Here is a 24,576-nt window from a genome sequence, read left to right as displayed (position 1 = left end):
ATTTACGTACCCGTAAAAGGGACAATAAACCTGTTATTTTACCAACTAGCAAAAGTGAATATTCGGCAAATAACTTGTTTCGCTTTGCTTCGTTTCTCATGAAACCCAATATGTGTAACGGAAATAATTATTCTACGTGCTAAAAGCTTATCTTTCGCCGCTCGTTACATAAATCAAATGCAATATTTCATTTTCTTTGCTAACCTTTTATCACGGAAACAATAAAAAAGGACTCAATTGGCATATTGCTGCAACCGTCATCCGATTGATGGAACGAAATGCATTAGATGCAAAATATGCTTTTCGCGGCAACTAGCAGCAGATGGGTTTGAAGTTATTATTATTGGTGCACACACAGCCTTACCGACCGGTCGGTGTAATTGATTTAATGAAACTGGTCGGCACATTTTTGGCAACAGACTTGCGAATTTGTTGTTCACTGTTGGATCCGTGCATCCGTACATGGAGGCGCATACTGTTTCGTCTTTTAACGTGGCGGTAATTCGCGTGGCCTTGCCCTAAAGAAGCCGCTAAGCTGCGCGAAATGCAAAGCAAACCCGAAACTATAAGTTGTTATTCTTTTTAACGGTGAACGCATGAAAGTGTCTGCATGCAGCTTCACCGTTGTCGCAAGAAAAAGATGCTGATTGCTAGAGAGTAATGGATGCACAGCAAAGTAGATATTGCAGCGCTGCACAACGAGAGCATTTAATACAACCGAAACCATCGCTGCTATGGGAAGGACGAATGGTGGAGCTGTAGGGAAAACGAGATATGTAACTGATCGACCATACACCATGATCACTTATTTGCTTTGCAATTTTGCTGCTCAATTATGATGAGCGACCGGTGCGCGTGCTCCACCGTAGGTTGTTCGGTGGTACATCCTAGCATTCGGGACGTGACATTGCAATGTTGCGCGATCAACCCCCTACTCTGTAGTGCTACATCGCACAACTTGTGCGTAAGTAGTAAACAGTGGGTGTAACGATTTTTGTTTTAAAGTTAGTATATTAGAAAACTGCACTTTTTCAGTATTTTTACTAAACATTCAGAATATACTAATCGAAATGATACTCGTTTGTACGTGAGTTGACATGAAGCAACCCTGTAATAAATAGAAAACTTTAAGTTTGATTAGTAGTTAAGATCACTGAAAACACTTTGAAAATAACTAAAATATTTTGATAACACTCTTCATAATATTTCATTAAAAAAGTTAAATTGCGGTTTGACATTACTTTGTAAAACTGGGTAAATGAATTGAATATTAGAAAATATTCTTATCTTATAAAATTATTATAACAGTTGATTTTCATATATAAATTGATTAGAATCATATTTTTCATACATTAATCACATACACATTTTTTACCAGTTTTTCCCATCACAAAACTCCACTGTGCATGCTTAATGCAACATACTTCAACAGTTTGGCTTTCCGCGTTAACAACCGCTCTGCACAATTTAACCCTAGCTCTCGATCGCGACGGTCGAGTCTGAGAAGTGTCTTGCGTGTTCGCCGATCAATCTATCCATCAAGGAGTGTGTTTTTGGTGCGTTCATAATTACCACCAGCGAAGGAAAAGTGTTTGAAGAAGGGAGAAAACCAGTCAATTGACAGATAAGGCACGTCTAGGTACTTTGCGATCACTAGTGCGTTACGGCGGTCGACGTCCCCATCAGTGCGTTCTAATTGGCGGTGTCTGTTACGTGGAAACATAGCTAGAATTGACCGCGCTAAACGGCTCCAGACACGATCGTGACTTATCTCCCGTACAAGTTATGCGCAGTTGCTCTCACTTATCATACGACACTCTCTAACGCGTTCAATTTGTGCAACGAATAAGTGAGATCAATTTAGTATTCAATTCAGTGCTTCGTTTCGGTGCGTATGTTCGCTGTGTTTGTGTTCTCCATTCTAAGCGATACTCAGTGTGCGTTTCGTGGGTCGCTTATCTCGAGTCAAGCTTGACACTTGGTCGTCCAAGCGCGCGCGCGCTGTTATCAGAAAAGAAAACAGAAAGAAATTTGCACCGACATCCAGAGCCAGTTGGGCGCAAAAAAAGGGGCCGATAAAGGGCTGACGTAGAAATAATAAAAACAACCACCAAGTCCAGTGCAGAGTTCCAGGCTGAGCTAAGCCAAAACTTGTTTCGCTTCCGCCAGATCACCAAACTGACGGGAAGTCTTGGCTTGTCGCGAAATAAGAGTGTGAGTGTTGTCTACCGTGCACGTCGTTGTGTTGTTTAGGGCCCCGGAGGATAAAAACGTAACCTGCCTGCCCTGCTGCTCGCGTTATCTTAATCACCAACGTCTGCAGCCTGTTCCGGGCTTGTACCGGAGACTCACATCAAGCAAAAAAGGTTCGTAATAATGCATAATGCTTCCGAGTGGCATCAATGTTCAAGGAAGCCCATATCTCTCTTGTTTCCGGGGATGTGTTGAGATTTTGTTTCCAGCTATTAAAAGTACCTTAGAAGGACCTCTCCAAAGTTCAATCAACTTGTGAACTTGTCCGTACACCTTCGCAAAGATGCAAAGGAATGTTGAAAATGTTACTCCCCGAGTCTTACTGTTCTTACGAGTCTTCTACACCTCCACACCTACATGGGTTGTTTGGTTTTGGCATTAGAACGAGGGTCTTCAGACATCGTAGACTTGCAGCATGACTGTCGGGTGTGGGTTAATCGGAGGTTCCTTTTGCTTGGTATGTCCCATCCTAGCGCCTTATATCTTGCAACTCACTCTCTTCATCGGCACCGTACTATCATGATTGGTTTTTTGGTCGTTTTGTTCCCCTCTCAAGTAGTCAGTCTGAGGGCTTGTTCTTGGCTAGTCTGCATAACGGGTCGTAGTCACCAACTTCAGAGCGTTCGCGAGACACCGTTGACGTTACGTCAATAGGGGGCACATGTTGAAGGGAAAAACCAGTTTTTTCTCTCTCCATTTCTTTTATTTTATTACGATCATTCGGTTTTTTTTTTGTTTTCCCTTACTTCGCGTATGATCGGTCACTGGCCCACCAGTCTGAGGTAGGACGACGAAGGGCAAGAGAAAGATCTTACAATCTTAGGTGGAACTACTGTTGAACCATTTCGTGGCGGAATTGTATGGGGATGGTTTATATGCTCACCACTTTTTTGCCTCCAAGTGGAAAAGGTTTGCCACTACTTTTTAAACACTCGAGTCGGGATCACTGAAGTACTTTCACGTGAAAAACCTGCTGCAGTTCAAATTATTCTCGGTCACCTAGTTCTTCGTCGTTGTTCTTAAAAGTTGAGTTTGTTGCTGGGTAAAGGTTACTCAAATTTTAATTCCGTTCCTACATAAAAAAAACCTGTTCGCTAGTTCGAACGAGGATTTTTAAAACGAAAGCAATTCAGAATGGATTTTGCACTGGCCTTGATTCCGCCTCGCTAGTCACCGGTTCTACACTGGTTCTGAGTACGCTATTGACTTTAATATGAACATGGTAAGAACGGTAACACCCATTTATTCATTCTCGACGATAGTGTGCCACATCATACGAAGGAGGCTTCGAAGAAGAAAGGTTTGACCCTGAGATCGAGTTGCAATAGTAGTCCCCTTGTCTGCATTTACACACGCAGCTGCATTTTGCCATCATAGTTCAGGGTTGGTGATAAGGGCTCTAAGAAAAGACACAATAATTGTGATGTTTTCATGCATGAAGCTTTTATTTTGTACCAGTAGAGAGCAAAAATCATGTAGCTCACTAGCAAAAAATATTATAATTTGTAGAAAACATTAAACAAATGTTGATGTTGATTATTACTAGAATTAAAGATGTACAAGAATTAAAAAAAGCACAAAGCACAATCTCATCGTATCATCGTTTACTTTTATCCCATATCAAATTAATACTTTAATTTACAAAAAAAAAAACAAATGCTTCAACACTAGAACTACCGGACCAATCATTTTGTTGACTGGAACGCTTCATTTTCGTCACATTATTTTATGGGGTTAAACAATTTTAAGGTTATTGAAACATGAGTTTTACATATATATTCTAAAGTACGATCTCTAATAAACAATAAAATCTATTCCAATTCCTTGAAATTGTGTAAAAATTAACCACGAACGAAAAACGCTTAAAACGCTTGATAGTTCTAGTGTTAATGGGTATTACATGTTTGGATAACATTTTACATTTTGTATGCAAAATCATTTTACACTACAGTATGCAATTTCGAAGCATACTGTAGTGTAAATTGAATTTGTTTCCAAATTCAGCGTTGCATTAAGCCAAAGTGTGCACCAAATCACACCTTGACAAAAATACACTCAAAAATGCAAATCAAAATGCAAACTAATGCACGAAATTTGTGTTAAAAACTGCACACAATCTCAATTCTAATTAGCATATAGAGAGTGAAGATTGCAAACAATGCTAAATGTTACGGCAAACAAACAAAAAAGACCAACAGAAGAAACGTAAAAAAACCCTTCATACAGTCCAAAAAAAGTTCCAACAAAAACAAATCGACCGAGTTTACCAGTTACCAGTGCCGAGTTTAACAGTGAATTAGCCAGAACACGTACATATGCGCTAGAACAGAGCGGTAAGTTGTGCAATTGCGATATGTGCAATTGTTACGAAATTAAATCGTCCCGAAAAGGTGAAAAAAAACATCACTGCAACGCAATGTAAATTAGAACATTCGAAATCGAAAAGCAAATCGGGTGCAAGCAGCCCCCCAATGGACTGGTGTAGATGCGGATTGTTGTTAATTAAATAATTTCTAGTCTAACACTGGTTCTGATTTGGCTTTTCGTCTGGGAAATGGAGCGATTCGTCTGCATTGACTGGTGGCACGGTGTGAGGGTATGCCAGAGAGTGCTCATAAATTAGCATTTCCGAATTGCATAACGATTCTCCACGGCGATTGAAAGCCCTTCTACCTCCTGGTGCACAAACCTTAGTGGGTAATTTAAATAACTCATTCAAAATCATGTTTGCTCGCTCTATTCGCCCTGCTGGCTTTAACGATTCGCGCACCTGTGAGTTCCCATTTTCCCATGACAAAATAACACCCAAAAACGGAACATTAAAACGCGCGAAGGTCTGTGTCTGTTTTTTTTTTCTTTCATTTTCGCTTTTTTTCGCGCGCTCCAAACACCAAAACAAAAAACGGAAAAGTCCTCCAACCGCCACCCGTTCAGTTTTTCCCTGTTCGGTTTGGGCAAGCTTTCCTGCATTGGGTAGTTTTTCACTTTCAAACGTGACGTTTAATCGTACCGTAGCTATGGGGTTTTTGTCTTTACGCATGACACTTTAGCGCAACGCATATTTATGGTTCGTACAATTCATCAACAAAAACCTGTGCTGGTCCCAGGATGGTGCGTGCACAAATCTCACCTCCAGTGGTGAGAGTGGGGTTGCTAATAATTAGCATTCTAATTGAAATTTTATGCTGTCCCTTAAATGTGTTCGGGTGTGCCTGATGTCATGATGCAAAAGGTGGCTAACCATGAGAGTATTTTTTTTACTAATATTTGGCTCATAGTCTCCCGCGGTCGGTTCCGGGCCAACTCGTGGTAGAGAAATTATGACAGACAATTTAACTCATCACTATTATGACAGATGTTGTTAACTACCTGCTGTCCTAATGTTCAATTCAAACACACGTTTGAATTACAGATTTTTGTGTTTAGTCAGCGGTAAATGAACGTGGTAGATAAGGAGGAAAAAGGGCATTAAAAAAAGCAAAAATATTTAATAACAACATCAACAAGATGATTTGCGCTGAATTTGATACTAATAATCTTGTTTTTAATGCTGATTAGGTTTAGTTAAATTAAAACTAGTGAATATCCTTACGTATGCCAATTTATTTTTAGGAGTGAGTTGATTTTTTATGCGAAAATATCTTCGAGCATCGTTGACTCTTATATTAAATATCTTAATAACAATAATTTCTTCATTTTAGTGACAGTATTTTCATGCAAACAATTTATTTGTTTTAATGTATAGTGAGTAGCTTTGTAAAACACGATGTTCCTTCCAGTGACATCGATATGCATTTTATAGAGGCTGCACTACATACACTTGATTTCAATTAAGCTCGTTAAACTTGTAAGGCTGAATGAAAAAAAAGAACAAACCGGAAGAGCGTTTAACGATCCTACAAGTGATGGTGTACACTGTTCGATATTGAGATGAAACGGAATGAAAGAGAGTTAACAACAGTTTAAAAGCAAATGGAACTGATAAAAGGAGACAAACAGAGCAAAAGTTACAACATTTAATCATACGTTGTGCGTTTATCACTTTTTTATTTTTATTTTAGAAAGTAAATCGTATTCAACATGAGATGTTTAACTCCTCGAGCGATCTTTAACATTAACATGCATTTGCTGACAGTATTACTAAAAAATGTACGAAAAAACTTTTGCATTTTTGCCGTTCAAATCTCTATATTAAAAAGCTTTTAAAATAAGTTCATCCATTTTGCATTGACTTGTCAGCGATCCAAGTTCCATTTTTCTTTTGTGTCTCGATAAAATACATTCTCTCCATAGCGGAGGGAAACAATTTTTGTCACATGCGATATTACCGCTGCCCGTGGTAAACTATAGCCTAATGCCCGGAATCATGTGGTCAAACCGGAATCGGTACCACAATCATGTGGCGCTGGTCAGAAAGGTGGAAAGAAATTCATCAAAATCACTTTTCACGTGACGATTCATGTCTACGCGCCACAACAATGGCGATGTGTGAATGAGTGTGGCTTAAGGAAAGAAGAAAAAAACTGTCCGTCACCCGTTGTTTCCGTTCCGTCCTGATTGATAAACGATCGAGATTTACTCTGACGGAACAGTTTGTGCTTACCCCCATGGTCGGGGTAGTTACCCCACAACTTGCACGAGATTTCAATTTCGAATCAATTTCATCCATTCGGTCGATTGGTGATCGGCGGGTCAAATGTGGTGAACAAATGAACACCACGGTTTGGTACACCGTGCACACCATCTGCTCGGTTTGGCTACCCCAAGATGTTTGCAGGAAGAAAGTTGATCCCAAGAAAGTACAAACCCCCTGGCAGCTTCTGCTGCCGCTAAGGCGAAAGAGAAGTCAAACTGCCTTCGCCGAATCGGTGGCCCGATCGGTGGCGGACCGGCGATCGGATCGCGCGCCATTGGAAAAATCGTCCAACCGATCGAGCGAAAGGTGGAGCTGAACCGTTTTTCCACTTCATGTTTTTGTGCATGTTTTTCCCCTCTTCCTTCGACTGGTTTTATCCTTCCACCCTACTAACTTGGATATGTTTTGCTTGCTTTTGCATTTTTGACGACAACCGGATTGGAGTTTTTTTCTCTCCTCTTCTTCGTTTTATTTCCTTCTTTATTTTCACCCTTTGGAGATAGGACGCGTTCGGGTTCCCGTCTACCTACGGCTCGACAACGGCAAAATAAATAGAAAACAAATACGGCTACATACCAAACGGGAAATGTAATTTTGCGAAAACGATAATACAGAGTAAATACGCGCATCGAAGACGGAAACCAACGGTCGACAAAAAGCGTTACATTTTTATGTGTACTCAAAAGAAAGCAAGTTGCATTAATCCGGCTGCCTTCCTTCTCTTGGTGATCTTGCTTTAATTTATTTTAAGCAAACACACATGAGGGTAGGGGACATTGCGAACGTACGTAAATAAGGAGAAAAATAAAGGTGCGTATTGCAACTTCTGCCAGCACCTATTCCATCAAACCGCGGGGCCCAATTTTTCACCGAGAAGAAAAGCTTTAACCTGTACCCTCTTTGCCCCATCACCCAGTCGCACACACGCGCGTTAAAGGTAAACCAAAACTTAATGCAGACGCAAACAGTGACTTCGTGTGGGGGAATGCCTCAGAGGGATGATTTGGTGAAGCATATTTACCTTTTATTATCATCATCATCATCATCATCGGTCGGGGCCCGAAAGCGCTCGCAGAGGTTGAAAGTTTCACTTTCTTTGCCGATTGTATATGATTGCAATGAGCGCACGTAAAAGAAAGAGAGCAGCGGCGCCCGATTGCCGCCGTTATGAAGTTTCTTTGCGGGTACTCCGAAACTCGCGATGGTGCCAGCCGGTGCATTATGATGCACTTTTCGGTGCACGAGATATGCTAGGGCAGCACACCGTGCATACTTCCAAGTAATTGATTGGCCAAGTAGACACATCTTGGTTTAGGTACGAGCTCAGTAAGCTGTTGAGGAGATAATTTGTGTACTTACATTACAACCATTATGTATGAGGTAAGTGTGTCTGTTTTGGGGGAGTGAGCTTCTGAACCGAATTGAATAATCAACAAACCATCCGAATAAGAGTTGAATGATCATATGCATCTGTGCACGAGTTTGTTTTGGTTTTAGGTTTTTTGATTGTGAAATATTTACATTTTTAATGAATAATTTAAACGTTCAGTGTGTAACGATGCATGAAAATGATTAATGTCTTTGCTGCAAAAAAAAATATCTTCACGCATCTCATCAACCAGGAGCAAGAGTAAATAATGCTTTCTTTCGTTTTATACAACAAAAACAAACTTTAAAATTATGACGTCATATCATTTCCTTTTTTAGTATTGATTTTAAATAAAAAAAAAGATTACGGATTAAGCAATATCTAGCGATCAGGCAAGCAAGATCGATTTTTATCGTTGTGTTGTCTTAACTACTTTGCTTTTTTTATAAACACGACTAGAAACAATGTCGTAAAACAACAAGAGCATATGATATACTTTTTTTTCCCCTCACCGAATTGATTGACACGATTTTTATAGCTTCTTCTGTGTTCAGCCATTTAAATAGCTTTACCTTCTCAAAAGGGGTGGAAAATGGAACAATAAAACAAAACAGAAGAAAGAAAAAAACAAACACCGATCACGATCACGGCTAGAGATGGTATAAAAACCCAATTTTGCGTTCGCGAACAAAGCAAGCGTTACAAAGCGTTACTGCAGCGATGTAGCGCGACATAGTGAAGCTGCGTAAAATCGATCACGATCGACGGGTAGTTTGTGTGCGGTGGCAACAAAAAAAAACCACGGGTAGTAATGATCGTATCGTCACAATGGTACAAACACCTGGAGGGAAGGTACGCGTTTCTTTCGTTCGCGTTACCGAGAACGCGCACTAAATTAAATCATTAATCGCACCGAAATGCATGGTCGCGCTGACAACGGTTTGACCTAGTGAAGACAGCAAAAATATGTTCCCGCCGTTTGATCGTGCCAACGCTCTAACCATGTCGTTACGACGAGACACACTTTGTGCCACATGATTCAATGAAGCTGTGCGGGGTTTGTCTTTCTCTGTCGAACGATTAAATAAACAAATGAAAAACAAAGCATCCCAATCCTTCAGCTGACACTAATCCAACCGAAAAGGAACAGCTGTTCATCCGCGGCATTAATGTTTTTAATGTTGCGGTTTCGTTTTTTTTTGTTCTTTTTGATGATCCACGGTGCTGCGATGCTTACTTAAGTTTTATGCCTTGATTATGGGCTCCATTGCTGCTGGATCGTTTGTGTGGGAACCACGCTACCGTCCCGTGCAATTGAAGCGGCCGTACCAAACCAAATTATGTTTGCATAATGGTTGTACCGTGCTACCGTTCCCGATCGTAATATTAGTTTCAAACGATTTGCTACCGCCCGGGGACGAAAGTTGTACTGTGCCGAGGGGAATGGACAGGTTGGCTGCGGTTCATTAATTATTGGATCGAGCATCCAGCAGAACGGCTGGCAAACGGTTCAACCTCCTGACTTATTTTTAATGGGTTGATCTGTCTGCAAACTTCTGCCTTTAGTACGGATGCGTTTCGTTTGGAAATGCTTTCTAAGCCACCTGGATGATTCGGTACGGCCTGATGCGGATCATGCCTGGTTGGGGTGGTTGGCAAATGTAGGTGATCGATATAAATGGGGCATATCAAATTTGGTAAACAGTTTTAGAATTTCATTGTATTACTCTTTACTATAATGTGTTTCAATGGAAAGATTAATTTTTTTCAATTGTCACTATTATTGAACTCAATCGTTCCAGTAAGTAACGCTGCATATTTGACAGTAGAACAAAATATATGACAGCCAGACACATTATTTATAAATTTATGGTAAAATTTATAGTTTGATGTTTCGTGAAAGGCGCTTACAGAGAATTTTTCACCCTTCTCATTATAAATTTAAAAACCATAAGGATTTAAACATAGATTTGTAACTCGAAGTTAAAAAGAGCGTTAAAGGCGATAATGTATAATGTGTAGAACAGTTTAATTTGCGGATAATCAACAAAACAAGACATAGTTTTGAAAAAAAAGAAACAACAATTTAGGAGAAGATGAACACGAATTAATGCACGTGATGATCGCCATAATTTTTCCCGGAGCGATGGAATGCAATAATTGCAGCAAATATAATAATTTTCAATAAAACAAATCTGTGCTCTATGTTTTATATTTTTCTTAAAGTATTTTTAACAACTCCCATAATTCCCATCGTAGCTTTTACCAACAATCCAGCGCTAATACAAATCGACAGAAATTAATCTTACGATTGTTTTTTTTTTTTAATTTTACTTTTGTTCAGCTTCTTTTATACTCGGGTCTTTTCCATTTATTGTAAGATTGAAAGCAATTTTCTTTCTTTGCCTTTCGAACCGATTTGTCCTTCAATGCAACCCACGCGCCACCGTGGACTAAGCTGGTTTCATTGCAATTGCACCCTAATTACCCTTGGATTCCATTGAATATCTTGAGGCTCCTGGTTGGGATAAAGGAAATACACCAACGTAGAGAAGCAAAAAAAAAAATGGTCCCCGATCGAACCAATTCCAAATGCAACGTGGCCAAACCAATTTTCTGCTCTAGTATGGGTTTAAGTGAACGAAAAAAAAAAATTGTTTGCACATTCGATGCACAAAGGAAAACTGCCTACCCAAGGCTAGAAAGGACACGACGAGCGGGTGTTCGCCGGTTTACTGTTTGAGAAGAGAAGAGAGAGAGAAAACAGATCATGCCTATCATTTGGAAAATGTGAAGAAAATTTTCTTCCTCCTACCGCAATGGTGTGAGACCGATGATTGAGTGAGCGAAAGTAAAAGTGCTACTCCGTGTCGTTTTGCAGTAATTGTCCATTTGCACAATTCTTTGTGCAGAAAGAATATTCCAACCTACCCCAGAGGGAAGCAATCTTCATCATACACAATGGTTGATGGGAGTTCATGCACACTTGATTAGATCACATTCGTTTTGTCTTCGCTAACTTCCGCTTTATCCGTTTTTTTTTTCGACACGGCTCCAAGATGGAGACCCATTACCGTTGGGATGCATTCATCGTGTGTTCACTCCCCGCAGCTATCGTAACCGACAATTACCGGTTTTTTTGGTATCATAAAAATGAGCGGAAACACAGTAACGGTTGTTGCGGTCCAAAATGGTTGCGTCTTCTAATGGAAATGACAAGCAATCGCATGCGATTAAAGCATGTGATGTTTGGTAATGCCTTTTAGGGTGTCTATTTTGCTATAAAAATGGAAATGAAAATTGTTATTACAGAAATACATGGAATCTTTGTATGATTATTTCTGAAGTTTAGATCAATTTTCCAGAAACCTTTCACGTTTACTCATCCCAAAATGTCGGGCAGGGATTTTTATTTCAAATTTACTAACGTTCCAGGCGTATCGATCGTAACGACAATTTGATTGCAGGAACTCGCTGTTAACGATGAAATCAATTGAAAAGAAAAAAAACATGTAAAACGTATCTAAAATTATTTTAAAAATCCCACAATTTTAGTCGATTATAGCTTCCTTAAGATGCACCCCAGCTAATATCACTTCTCATTACAAATGAGTCATTTTGTTCATCGTTCAAAATCGATTAACAAATCACAACACAATGCGTCGCGGCATGCGATGAATTAGGCAATCGTGAGAGAGTTCCCTGTTGCGGCGTTGAGGTCACCTTACCGACAAAGAATAGTAAGCCGCTAATATGAAAATTCTCCCCTAAATCCACTTGCCCTTTTTACCGATTTGGGGCTGCACAAAACTAAAACACAACCAAGTCTGGCTGCTGGTACGATTGTCAAACTTTGAAGGTTGTCCGTACACGGGACTCCTCACAAAATGGAGGCGCACAAGTTGCATGTTGCTCCCCCGTCGAAGAACTCCGTTCACTGTGCGGACAATACTAAATCTATAACCGCATTCTTTAGTAGTTTTTGTGATTTTTGTTCCATTCGTTTTATTTCATTTTTTTTTGCCTTCATCTTATTGTAACGACGATCATCCAATCAATTTAAGATCACCCATTCACACGGCGATCAGTGTTCGGATGGGGTACGGTGTTTCTGCATCAATCCCGCTATTTAACGAGTGCCCAAAATCGGAGCTACGAGCTCGCTTGACCGTTCACTTTGTGCCATCCACTGCGATGGCATTTCGGTATGGGAGCATGGTCATGCTGTTAAGCATAGGACACCCTATGGATTGAGGGTTTTTCCTCCCTTAGCTTGTCTGTTTTATTTTCGATTAGCGCCACGATACGGTGCGTTAAGCATGGCCACATACACATCTCGTTTTGGAGACAACGGGGTGCGATTTTGAGAGATGTTCACATAATTTGTGAACGTAGCCACGAGCGACAAGACGCATTCGGATCGTTTGTTACAGGCTCAAGGTCAAACCGGGTAGTTTTTTTTTCCTATAACGAGCCTTACAAAGGCGCTGATCTTCTTTCAATTATCCACAACGACAACAAAAAAAGGGAACATCTCGAGTAGCGGAGCTGGTATTTTATTCGATTTTCTTTTTAGAGATGTTTATCTTCATCGGATCAGATCCAATGATGCAAAAGGGCCCGAAGGGTATGATATTTCCCTGGCTGGGAACTATTTAAAACGATGTTCCACTAATCAATTTTGATTCGTTTTAAGCTAATCACGTGTGCGGAGCATCTTTCAATGCGACCGATCTAATTAAGACATAGTCTACATGCTGCAGATAAATTAAAGCACCTACAGTGTGTCCAATTTTTAATAAGGTCGAGTGATTCTTCTACGAAAAAGAGGAATACTAAACAATTATGAATTATGAACTCTTGGATAGGGGAAAAAATCCATTACTCCGCGACGTTCCGGTTGCGAGTTCCGTTAGCTTCATTGATTAATGACTTCATCTTTGAAAGGATTCATTACCGAAATTAATGTGGATGCATTACAAAAAATGGAACATAAAAAAACATTGATTTTTATGGATGTTTTGAATTTGCTTTTGGTTGTATCTTAATAAAAAGCAACAAAAAGAAAAAAATCGTTTATATGCTTTGAAAGACGTAAAAGTAAAATAAAAAACAGCATGATAATACAACACAATGAGTATTGTTGCCTTTTGTATCTTAAAATGGATAACAAGAGAAATTACAAAATGGTCAAATATTTCAGTTTAAAAAAATAACCTGTTCTGCTGTTGCATTGAAGTTTTTGCGTTGTGTCATTAAAAATACTAACCATAATTTTGTGCACCTTTTTTCGTTATTGTCCAAAAATAGAAAACGATAAAATAGTGAATCATTCCTTCACTTGATTGGTTTTGCTTCGGGGTAGTGTTCGAATCGCCGGAGGGGATGCTGCCGGATGTGGGATGAGAACGGAATATTTGTCTTTTTTTTTGGGGCACATTGAAAGGATGTCTGAAGATGCGCAGGGCACGTTAATAACGTCCCAAAGCATTCAGTGTCCATAATCCATCATTTTGACACGAACGTGAACTTCTTGTCTCATAATTGTGCCGCCCTCGGCACCTGGGATTGCATCCTGTTTCGGTGTAGTTATTGCAATACCAAACTGAGTCTGGCCATTAGAATGACCTATTAGCCTTGTTTCAAAATGACAAAAGTAACACACGCTCAGCAAAGCGGTAAATCCTTTTCAGTATCCGGATGTACACACACACACACCGCACGGTATCGGATCGATTCGATCGATTGATCACCGCCCTATCGATACCACCACGTGCCGTGTCATGAGCAAAAGGTATGGAGCAGCACACGGACCGACAAATCCTTGACATTAAGCGGTTTCGAGTTTTCGAGCGGGCTGGTTTTACACGCTTAGCGTTTCGTGTCGACAGCTTCGGACGCGCTTCTTCCCATCGTTCAGCCACAGCAGTGCCGGATGGGAATGGGTTAAAAATCGTCACTTTTAAGAGCGGAACGCTTACTTTATGCTGCTCCGGTGGGGTTGTTTTAAGGGGTGTTTTGCGCCTTCTAACATTTCAGGATCACGCAAACAGCAGGAAATGATCATGGTTGAAGTATCTATGAGATTGATACTTCTATTGCTGAAGGTGCAATGCGTATAATTGGTGATAAATTTTTATATCAACATTTTTATAGATTACTTTGGCTAGTAAAATTCTTTATTTTTTTAAAGTATGTTTAATTTTTTCGGTATTTTTTCATTTATTTTCAATTTTTATAATGTAAAATCTGAAATCTATTTTATACCTATTTTCTGGTTTATAAATTTGTTACATTTGTTTATTATCTAGTAAATCATATAGTTCTTATGTTAGATAGATAACTTGTTCTAATTGAGTAATCCTTAGTTTAGCTTCAGTTAGACACAATTACACAAAAGTTTAGCAGACAACGTCATGCTTTTTGCATGATCACGTTTCAATGCATAACACCGTTTGAACATCGCTTGTAATTAAAGCACGTACAATTGTATGCGATGAAATAATAAAGACAACATAGATAATAGCATGCTGCTTGTTTTGATCATATCATGCAACACACCGAAAAAGGGTCCATTGTCATTTGTTTCCACACCACAATAAACAGAGCAACATGCCCAATGTCTTACACGGTGGCACTATCAGTTTCAAGTGTAATCTGATAGACGAATGATATGCTGACGATTGTGAAAACTGTTTCTTCCATATCACACCGTTAGGACGACAAAACACTTAAATGGAAGGACAAAAGTAAACTGGAGTCTATGTTTAAGTTCGTGGTTTAATAAAAAAATGACCAACATAACTATAATAAAAGACTGTGTAGCAACAGGCGACGAACCCCGAATTTAGACACTGAATATCTACAACAATAGCACAATAAAGGCTTTCCAGCCTTCCAGACTTATAAGCGATGTATTCACGTTCCCTGTATGGTACTTTTCGGAGGATGAATGCAGAATTTATAATGCCTTCGTAGACTCTCTATTAATCCCACAGTGTTTCACGGTATTGTCATATGGTAAATTTCTTTTCTACCCAATAGCAACAACTATTACGTTTTCGCATCGAAATGCTTCACTTTAAACCCATCCTCACGAATGGCAATCTGTCGCTTCGGGCACGAAACATGACCGGTACCGGTAGTGAAGCGATGAACAGGCAAATTCCTTTTCACAGCCAATTCGTGTCACCATTGTCCCCAGCCGTCGTACGTCCTTTGCGTGAAAATTTACACAACCACGAAACAAAAAAAAACCATACTCCAAAACTTCCTCAGGAACCACTCTAGAGGGTAGATGACTGAGTGGCTAAAATGCGAGCAAATGGATGTGGTTCGGAAAGTAAACCCGCCAAAGCGCACCACGTCATCGTTCCATCGCTGGTCGTGATCGTTGTTGATTGTTCCGCGATTGATTGTTTGTGTCCGCACCTTCCAAAAACCATTGCGGGTGCACACACGGCGCAGCGTGTTTGGTGCGGAACTTTCGCTTTCACGCGCATGAATTTTCGGTTCAAAAAAGCAGATAAAACAAATGAGTGCGCGTGCAAACAATTTTTTGAAAGTTGCGCCAAGTAATACACGCTGAGACCCGACCCATGCTTTGCCATCCCTTTGCGCTGTATTTTAATACATGATGGTGAAGATTCGATATGGCGTGGCGTGGGAGAAAAGGACGTTCCTTACTACGTTCGTTCATTTTCACGACGGGAGTTGAGAAGTGGAGTTGTTTGGTGAATCGGGGGCGAAAAAAAGGAGCGCACTATTTGTGCGTCAAGATCGGAAGCCACGGTATCTGGTCTAAGAAAGCGCACCCATAGACATCGTTTCGTATTGAAAGTTCCCTACTCTGTCTGTGCGATGTCAGGTGCAGCCAACTGTTCGTTTGCGGAGGTTTGGTCAATTTTGAAGTCTTTTTAGCTTCCACGCCCACGAAATGGATCGAACTTGAAGAGGAAAGCATCGCATTAACTTAAGTAAATAATGTTTATTTCCTTCTGTGAACAGAGAGTTCTAAGATTTAATGTTAAAATGAAGCTGTTCTTGAAGAGTTCGACTTACAAAATACTTTTTTTTATTAATACGAATTGTTTTCATCTTATTTTGATACGCAAACAAATCTTATTCGAATATGTATGTAAGAACAGCATTGAGTTTGACAATCCTGTAAGGCTATTCTTGACAGGACAAAGCAGTATAAAAAGAGCTGCGATTAGAATATTAGTAAGTTGTATCGTGAATTTCGGAACGAAATATCCTAAAATAAAGACTCGAATTTCCCCATAATACATAACCTACCTCGATTAGATGCAAGAACTCCCTCAAAGACTTGGTGCGTTACGGAATAATTCAACACCGCACCCATAATTGCGTCCGTATTCCTGCGACATCTCGGTGTGTGACATCGGACACATTGCTATGCGCATCATTTTACCATTACTCGCAGGAATGCAAACGATGCACAAAACACAGAAGTTTCAACGTCGGTAAAACCATGTCCAGATGGGTATCGGAGAGTGGTGTACACCTTTGGCCTTTGGATACAGTTCAGACATCTAACAGAAGATGCACCTGTGGTGCAATAGACACACACACACGGGACGATATGTATCTGAACCGCGAATGTTCCAATAGTTTCCACTCTTTGAGGTGTGTCTCGTGAGTGTTGTTAGTCTGTGAGAAGATATTTTCACGATCGAGAAGGGATCGTTGCAGGAGTACATTTTACTTACTCGATTGGTTAATGCTTACCATTGTTATCTTATAGATAATCCATTCCATAGATAGCTTCCAATTAGGGAAAAATGTTCCACAATTTTAATGATGAAGTAATACAACTTTTTCTTTTCTCTTACATTTTCAGGTAAGAAACCCCGAGGGAAAATATCAAATCCAATCAGCTATGTTTCAGAACATACTGCAATGCTACAAATATACATGACTTCTCTGCAACATGAAGACAAGAATGGCAAATAAGTTGTAAAAAAATGGTATGTAAATGAAGAATAGCATCGAAGCTACACAGATTATATATTCTATGTCTTTGACAGAGGAAATGTGCAACCTGCAGGCATAAATTTGATTTTAAAAATTTTATTGTTAAAAGCATCAAAAAACATCCAAATCAGTTGCAACGTTTGTGACAAACATGGGTTCATCGTACCTATTGAGCAGACGATCAAGACGATTTGGAAGAACAGTTCCAGCTATTCTTGGATTCTCATCATCAGTAACCAAACAGCCGTGAAACTCTTTTAGCATTCAGATTCTCTCTCTCAAACCGGTTGAAAGATTTAACGTTCCGGCGCGACTCGTCTTGGTATTTGCATAAATTTGACCACTATTCTTAGAACAAACAATTTACGAGTACCATCTGAAGTTTCAAAAGATGTTATGCTAAACAGATGGAAAAGATCCAAACTTTGATCTTTTGAATGTGGAGCTGGAACTTCTTTTCAAATTTGCATTCTTTTCACCATTCCAATGCAACACATTTTAACAACCAACCGCACCGCCCCAAAAAAGAGGGAAAGCAATAAAAGTATAATTCTTTTAATGTGTTTACATGTTTGCACCACAGAATTTTCAACCAGTACATTGGTTGTGAAATTACCTTACCGTTAGGGAAATGATTAATTGTTTACAGGTGTTTGCATCAAGCCAAATTTGAATACCGACCCACTTGTCACATTCCCGACACACCGTTTGCTGTGAATTGTCTTCCTGCCCTCTGTGGGTGAGAATGTAATGCCGTGTGCCTGGTTTCGTAGCACCGTTTCACCATTAACCACTTTATTTGTTGTGTTTAGTGCGTTCATGTGGCGCTAGGTTCCCAAAAAAAAAACCCTAGCGACACAAAACACTGTTATTGTGCTGCTGCTAGTGACTCTACCAGCGGCGACTGCCTTGCTGTACCAGCGACGCCTTTCTGCAGACGGATGAAAAGAAACTTTCTCACAGCAATTTGCAGCTGGTCGTTGAAGCCGATTGCATTATCGGTTCATTTGAGTTTGGGAGATCTGACGGTTGCTTGTTTTTTTCTTGCTCCCCGTCCTGCTGGATTGAAGTTTCGGTGGCGGTATGCAAAAGACCGTCCGAAACACCCACAATTGTAAAATCCACGGTCGAGAAACTATGCTTTGGCGACGGTGGATTGTTATTAAATGGGTACAAATAGAGCTGTCTGGCTGTTCGCTTTTTTCTTTCCCTCCTTCTACGCAAATAGTTATGTTTCTGTGACTGAACGGATTGTAAATGGCTCGCGATAGTTATCATCTGACACATGCACCTTAACCTCCTGCACTTCACGCTCTTTCTCCCCATGCTTTTTGGGGGAGGATGAGTTCTCAGCGTGGCATAGACATCGTAATACCACACAGACGCTTTAATCCGAGCACGAGCGTCTTTCGTGTCGTTTTATGACCGAGTTGCAAATTGGACAGCAAAAATGCAAATTGGGAAGGCAAAACAAAATGAAACTGCATTGTCTGGGTGACGATTGAGTGCGATTTCGACACGTTTAAATAAAGTGCGTCTGTTTAATGATTGACTGGAGGAAAAGGAAAATTATGCTTTATGTTTGGTGCTATGTTTTATGTAAATTAGTTTTTTACAGACATATCCCTGTTTCTGGGATCCTCTACGGGGAATTCTACATTTCAAGCCTTTAAAGAGTATAGATATGAAGGGTGGTCATTCTAACGTGAATAAGCTAATGTCGCTCCTATTAGTACTTCTTCGTGTGGTGACTTTACCTCATACTGAGGAAGATATTAAATCTTTCTTTAATAGCTGTACTATTTAATTGATCACTTTTATCTTCCATTGGCAGATTTTAAAATATGAGCTTTAAATAAATGGAAAGCCGATGTTCTACAAATGAAAATAAAAAATCATCTCTACTGTTAGTAATTTATTCGTATTTAATGGTTCTATTTTGTGTGTGTGTTTTTTTTGTAAACAAATAAATAAGATTACGTTAAATTTGTGTTTTTCATTCCCTTTAACATTTTGAAATTGTGGAACAACTTAATTTGCATAAGATACCTGGCTAAGATTAGAAGATCTCTGGACCATCACCCATTCGTCGATTCGAGTGCTACATCCACACACTTAGACCCACTGACAGTAACCTTTGAGGTAACCTTTAGCCGTGGTAGAGAGTAAAAATTTAAATCAAACTATCTAACGTCCATCCTTTTCCCCGGGCACACACCTTCCTCTTCCTGGCCGAGTTTTTTCGTACCTTTGTAACGAAACGAGAGCAAAACGGCTGACACTGGAAGCGAACCAGTGTATCGTGGCATTTTCAAAGCCCATGCCCCAAATGGTCCAAACATATGGCAGATGCATCGCCGACTACCCCAACCGTATGATGCGCACACCGTGCCGGGAAATGTGGGGACCAGAAAATGCATCTACCCCGTTGCACATGCTCGCGCGCCCATTTGAAAAATCGATTTTGTGCGGGTGGGCGTTCAACAACGGACGGCACGAAGTAAAGCCTCGCACTGTACAAACCCTCCTAAAGCCAATCTAAACTGGCACACGAGCTGGCCCGCTTTACTACCGTGTGTCTCTTTGCTGCCGTAGCTTCCTTCCCGGTGGTTCTGTGTACGGTCGAAAGAATCAACTTGTGAAGCATTTGAATTGCAATTGTATGAGTGTTGTATTTTTTTTTCTTCTTCCTTCGATTAGTTCACACGGGCAAACGTTAGTGCTTCAGTCTTTTCAGGCCCTATTTGCAGACGTAGGGCACCAACCAGCGGTTGCACAATAGTTCGTGCCGGGTCGCGTGTACACACCGCTAAGCAATGGAAGTACAAAAATTGAGCGAGATGGAAAACAAAACAAAAAAAAACGGAAAATCACACTCACAACCAGTACAGATTGAATAGCAGACAGGCTAAGCATTAGCATCCACTGTTTTTAAAATGATGCACACTGCACAGTGAAGGTTCAGCTGGTGTTGAGAAGGCGTACCAAAAGCCGTACATAAAAACGCCAGTCCCCAGTCCGGGAAAAGCGACCAACAGACCAAAATCAATCACCATCGGCAATGTGGGAGTGGATGTGGTGGATGGTGTTCTGACTGCGACCGAAACAACCGTACCATCGTAACCGGCAAACGTCATTCGTCCCGGTGACAGATGTGTGAGCGAGCTGCGGGAGGCAATCATTTGCTTAGTCATAAATCTCGTCTACGGGAGTATCGATTGCGATCGCGATCGAAACTCGTAACGGGAAGGTATGGCAGTTGATTACACGTAGAAATGTGACCGTGTAGTGTTTAGATGTGGCAATCGTGTCTAGGGCATACCTTTTTTGCCATTAATTTTCGATCGTTAAATCAGCTCAGAACATGCGTTTAGTTTTATTCACTCTAGTTTTAGCGCCTTACACTGTGTGTGAATATGGAACGAACAGTTTGACGTGCAGTAATATCAAAATGTTAAGGACTTTTGCTTGCAAAACACGATAATACATGTAAATAATGTTCAATTTACTTATCAAATTTTTTATTGGAAGACTTTAAAAATTAACATTAAACTTTAATATATTTTTACATCGAGGAAATGCAAAATTAACCAAATACAATTTTTATATCAACTTTTTTAATCAATAAACCTATCAATTTTGCCTTTCTTTCCTCTTCAAATTGTTCGTTTTTAAGGTACAAAATCATCTTTTGGACTATAATTATGAAATGAAAAAAAGTTTACGAAATTATAGACGTATTTTGAAAATAATCACTGGTTAAAGTTGAATATGTATGTATTTTATCGATTAATGACCATTTCGGTGAACTAATCATTGTTTTTTTCGATAACTTAATTACACATATTAGCAAAAGATTTAAACGATGGGTAGAAAAAAAAGGTGACCATAGCACGGATAAAATCTGAAAGCATGAGCAAAAGAAGAGGGAAATTCGTTGACAAAATAATCCAAAATGAATAGAAAACAAAACGGGCAAAACCACACACAGGAAACAATGTTCCCAAATCAGCGAATCAAATGTGAAGGGCTTGTGTGTTCGATGTCCCATGTAACCATGCCCTTGTAGTGCTCGAAATTCGCAAACAATAAACATATTCCGGAAAAGTCAATCAACTTTCCGCCCGGTGGACCAACCTTTTTTGTCAAAACAACTTCCGTAGAGTAGGAAAATGTTTTAAAACATCTCCTAGAAAGACAATGATCAGCACTGTGGATTGTGGAACTGAAGGAAACTGATCGGTTGATGTATTATTTTTCACGCGGAAGGAACCACTGTAACATCTCGGAAGCGTCCCGGCCATAGCGCGTCAAAGTAAAGGAAATGAATGATGTGATTTTCTCAATCACCTTCACTGGAATTCGATTTTCGGGCACGATTTGATCTGCTACGCAGGGTAAAGCAGCGTAATCATCCATCGATTGGTGATCGAGCGTTTAATTTCCCGTGTGAAACAATTTCACCGAAATTCGCGCGCCATCGATTGTCGCGAAAAGCCGCTGACGCGCTTGTCGCCATTTCATGCGGTGCCGTAACGTAGTGTCTTAACTTGGGCCTTTTTTGCGCTTTGTTTTATCCGTCTGTTGTTTTGTGAGGTTCGTCGCTTACGGTTGATACGTTCAAAATGTGGTGGCTCTAATACGAGACATTGACGAGGTTATGAGGTTTTTCCCTTTCGTGCTTGTGGTTTAGAAGTTCAACCATGAAGGAATAAAAAAAAGCACGCCACTGATTTTGTGGGTAGATTTGATGCCAAAAACCTTTGCGTGATTGTATAATTGATGCTGTCGACGGCTGCTGACGATTTGAAACGAGTGATGGGAGTTTGAGTTGGTTGAATCTTTAACGCTAACGACGCTCGGTAGACAATTCTTAACCGTGCTGATTTAACGGAAGGTGTGCAAAATTGTGCTTTTTGTGTGTGCTGTCAAATTATCACAAGTGCGTATACATTAAAACCAAACAACTCGCCAAAGCTCATGATTCCCAGCTCCTCACATCATCAGCTCAGGGACGTTCTCAGCGAAAACACAAAAGAATCATCGTGACAAAATTGTGGACATCAGCGTTTGCCATCTACATTCCTCTGCTTATACGCGTGTTGATCGTTTTTTCATGGCCTTTTTTGTACTCTTTTCCCAGACAGGTGTACTTTATGCTAGATTATTTGCATACACATACTTAAAATGGGTGGAAAATAAACTTTTAGCTCGGGCTGTGCCAATAGCTACGCATGATTTGCATCTGTTTTGCTACCAAGTAGAAGCACTTGCAGTTGGAAGAGTTGATGGAGTTGATGAGGACCTGAGCGCGCGATTTTAATTTATACATACAAATGCATCACCGCAGCGTGGAGAGTAAATTACAAAAAAAATGCTTTTAAACGACCACTAAATTCGCAGTAGGAGGAGGTGTCTCCGATGTGTTGATAGCCATGGGAGCCATCAGTTTTGCAAACTATTCTTGATGATGTGATGTGCAAGGTAGTTAAATCAATAAGTGAGATGTACATTAATAATCGGAATTATGAATATTTATTTTTTGCCTGCCTGTTGATTGATTACTGGAAGAGCTGTATGATTTTTAGTTATCGTTTAAAATTAAGAAAAAAAACTTAACTAATTTAATAAAAATTGTTTTTAAATACTCATTGACTCAAAATAAGGAGTTCTCGCATATTATAATATTTTTTTTTCGAACTAATTTTGGAACATTATTATCGTCCTACTCCAGGACTAATTTTGGTACTCAATGGAACTATATCTGGTCCAACCAATAAAAAATCCCTCTTCAATTTACACTTTCAAAAAGCAGGCTAAAAGAACAGAAGAAGAAAAAAAACAAATATATGAAATGCGACCTAATCGTGTCCAAAAACTGTTAACTATTGGTGGAAACATAGAATCGGTAGGTAGCAACTATTATCGTAATTCAACGAAACATGAAATAGCTCCTCGAAAATAGCCCTGTTTCTAGTCTAGACGCCTCTGTATTTTTTTTTTGCTAGTGGCATTCAAAACAAAAAAAAACAAACACATATCCATAATCAGAGATACGTTCCATAAAATGATGTTCGCCTTTCGGCAGAATAGCACACGCCTCCAAAAACTGATTGTAATAAAAAAAATACATCTGGTATAATTAGGCCGTTGCTCACCTTCGCCTGAGGACGTTGCGATTCTTTGTATTATTCGAGCATCGTTTCCTATTCTTCCATTCGCCCACCCGACCTACACCCACCATAAGACACGCGCGCCATCCACCGTTCCACTCACGAATGATGCAACGCGCGCCTAGGCGCCGTAGATTAATTCTAACCACTTCGCCAAAGCGTGAAACAACCAGTTCCTTGGGTGAGTCGCCCCAGCAACCGATCGAATGTCCTCCGGCTGCATTTGTGAAAAGGTCGAAGATGCACACGGATCCACCGTGCGGTGCATACACACATTTACTGCTCTGTCCTCCCGTGTCAGTTGGAGGCTGAGAATGGAGTCGGCATATCTAGCGGCGTCGCTAGATTCGTTCACTTATTCGCTTAAGGCCATTAGAATTAGCATTAAAATCAATTTCTCCGTTCGCGTTCGTGGTGTGCGGCTCTTACATCAAGGCGCTCAGCAGTGTGGTCCGAATTGCAATCTTCGCGCTGGTCACTTTACCGTGTGATAGGACACCCCGGGGGGGGATGGGGGCGTGTAATTGCGCGACCGAATGGTGAAAATGTTTGCTCCACTAATGTGCACCTTTGTTCCAGATGCCATTTGAAGAAGAAAAAGCGAAAGCATCAGGACCACACGGACCACATTATATGGCCGTCTAATGTTTGCAACGGGCGGGGTGTTAAGACATTGTGAAACATCGAAAATGAGATTTTAATTGTACTAACAAGATTCTTCGGTTTTGCATTGGTTTTGTGGATACAACTGTATGCTTCATTACGTTTCAATTTGTATCATTTCATCGTAAGTTCAGTTATACACGTTTGTAGCTGATTGCGTAAACATATGTGCATGGGGTACATATTTCTGAATGGATTTTAAAGATTGTATTTTAGCTGTTACAATACTGCAATTGCAATGAAATGAAAACAAAAAACAAAACCAATTTTAAAGTTCACTTGGTAAAGTTGAAGTCTTCTCTAGATTCTGCTCAAGTTGAACTAGAATGCTGCCCATTTTCTGAAACTATTCCAGCCTGAACGTGTATATTTTCAAATCTTTCTCTACTGAAACACTGGAAACTTTGTTCCCATATTTGTAAGGTGTTCAGGTGTCGAGAATTTTAAGCAGAACTGATTATCTCTAATAAAAGTTTAAGAAAGTG

The 24,576-nt window shown here is 40.0% G+C and overlaps 2 protein-coding genes across 5 annotated transcripts in view; one reads left to right on the top strand and one right to left on the bottom strand.

Moving 5' to 3' along the window:
* The window catches only part of LOC125762437 (6-phosphofructo-2-kinase/fructose-2,6-bisphosphatase-like), a 71,388-nt gene that overhangs the window by 10,011 nt on the left and 36,801 nt on the right, over nt 1-24,576 (bottom strand). The gene's annotated exons all lie outside the window — the stretch shown is intronic.
* The window catches only part of LOC125762438 (alpha-N-acetylgalactosaminidase), a 57,234-nt gene that overhangs the window by 3,986 nt on the left and 28,672 nt on the right, over nt 1-24,576 (top strand). The window contains exon 1 of one of the 2 annotated variants that reach the window (XM_049424536.1): nt 1,300-2,366. The exons of the other annotated variant lie outside the window; for it this stretch is intronic. The gene's annotated coding sequence lies outside the window, so the exon portion shown is untranslated. Of the gene's footprint in view, nt 1-1,299; nt 2,367-24,576 lie in introns of those variants that run through there. 2 annotated transcript variants of the gene reach the window in all.

The sequence above is a fragment of the Anopheles funestus genome, chromosome 2RL (assembly GCF_943734845.2).
Source record: "Anopheles funestus chromosome 2RL, idAnoFuneDA-416_04, whole genome shotgun sequence".
NCBI lineage: Eukaryota > Metazoa > Arthropoda > Insecta > Diptera > Culicidae > Anopheles > Anopheles funestus.
Note: the sequence above shows the minus strand (reverse complement) of the source record. Positions and strands in the feature narration are given on the sequence as shown.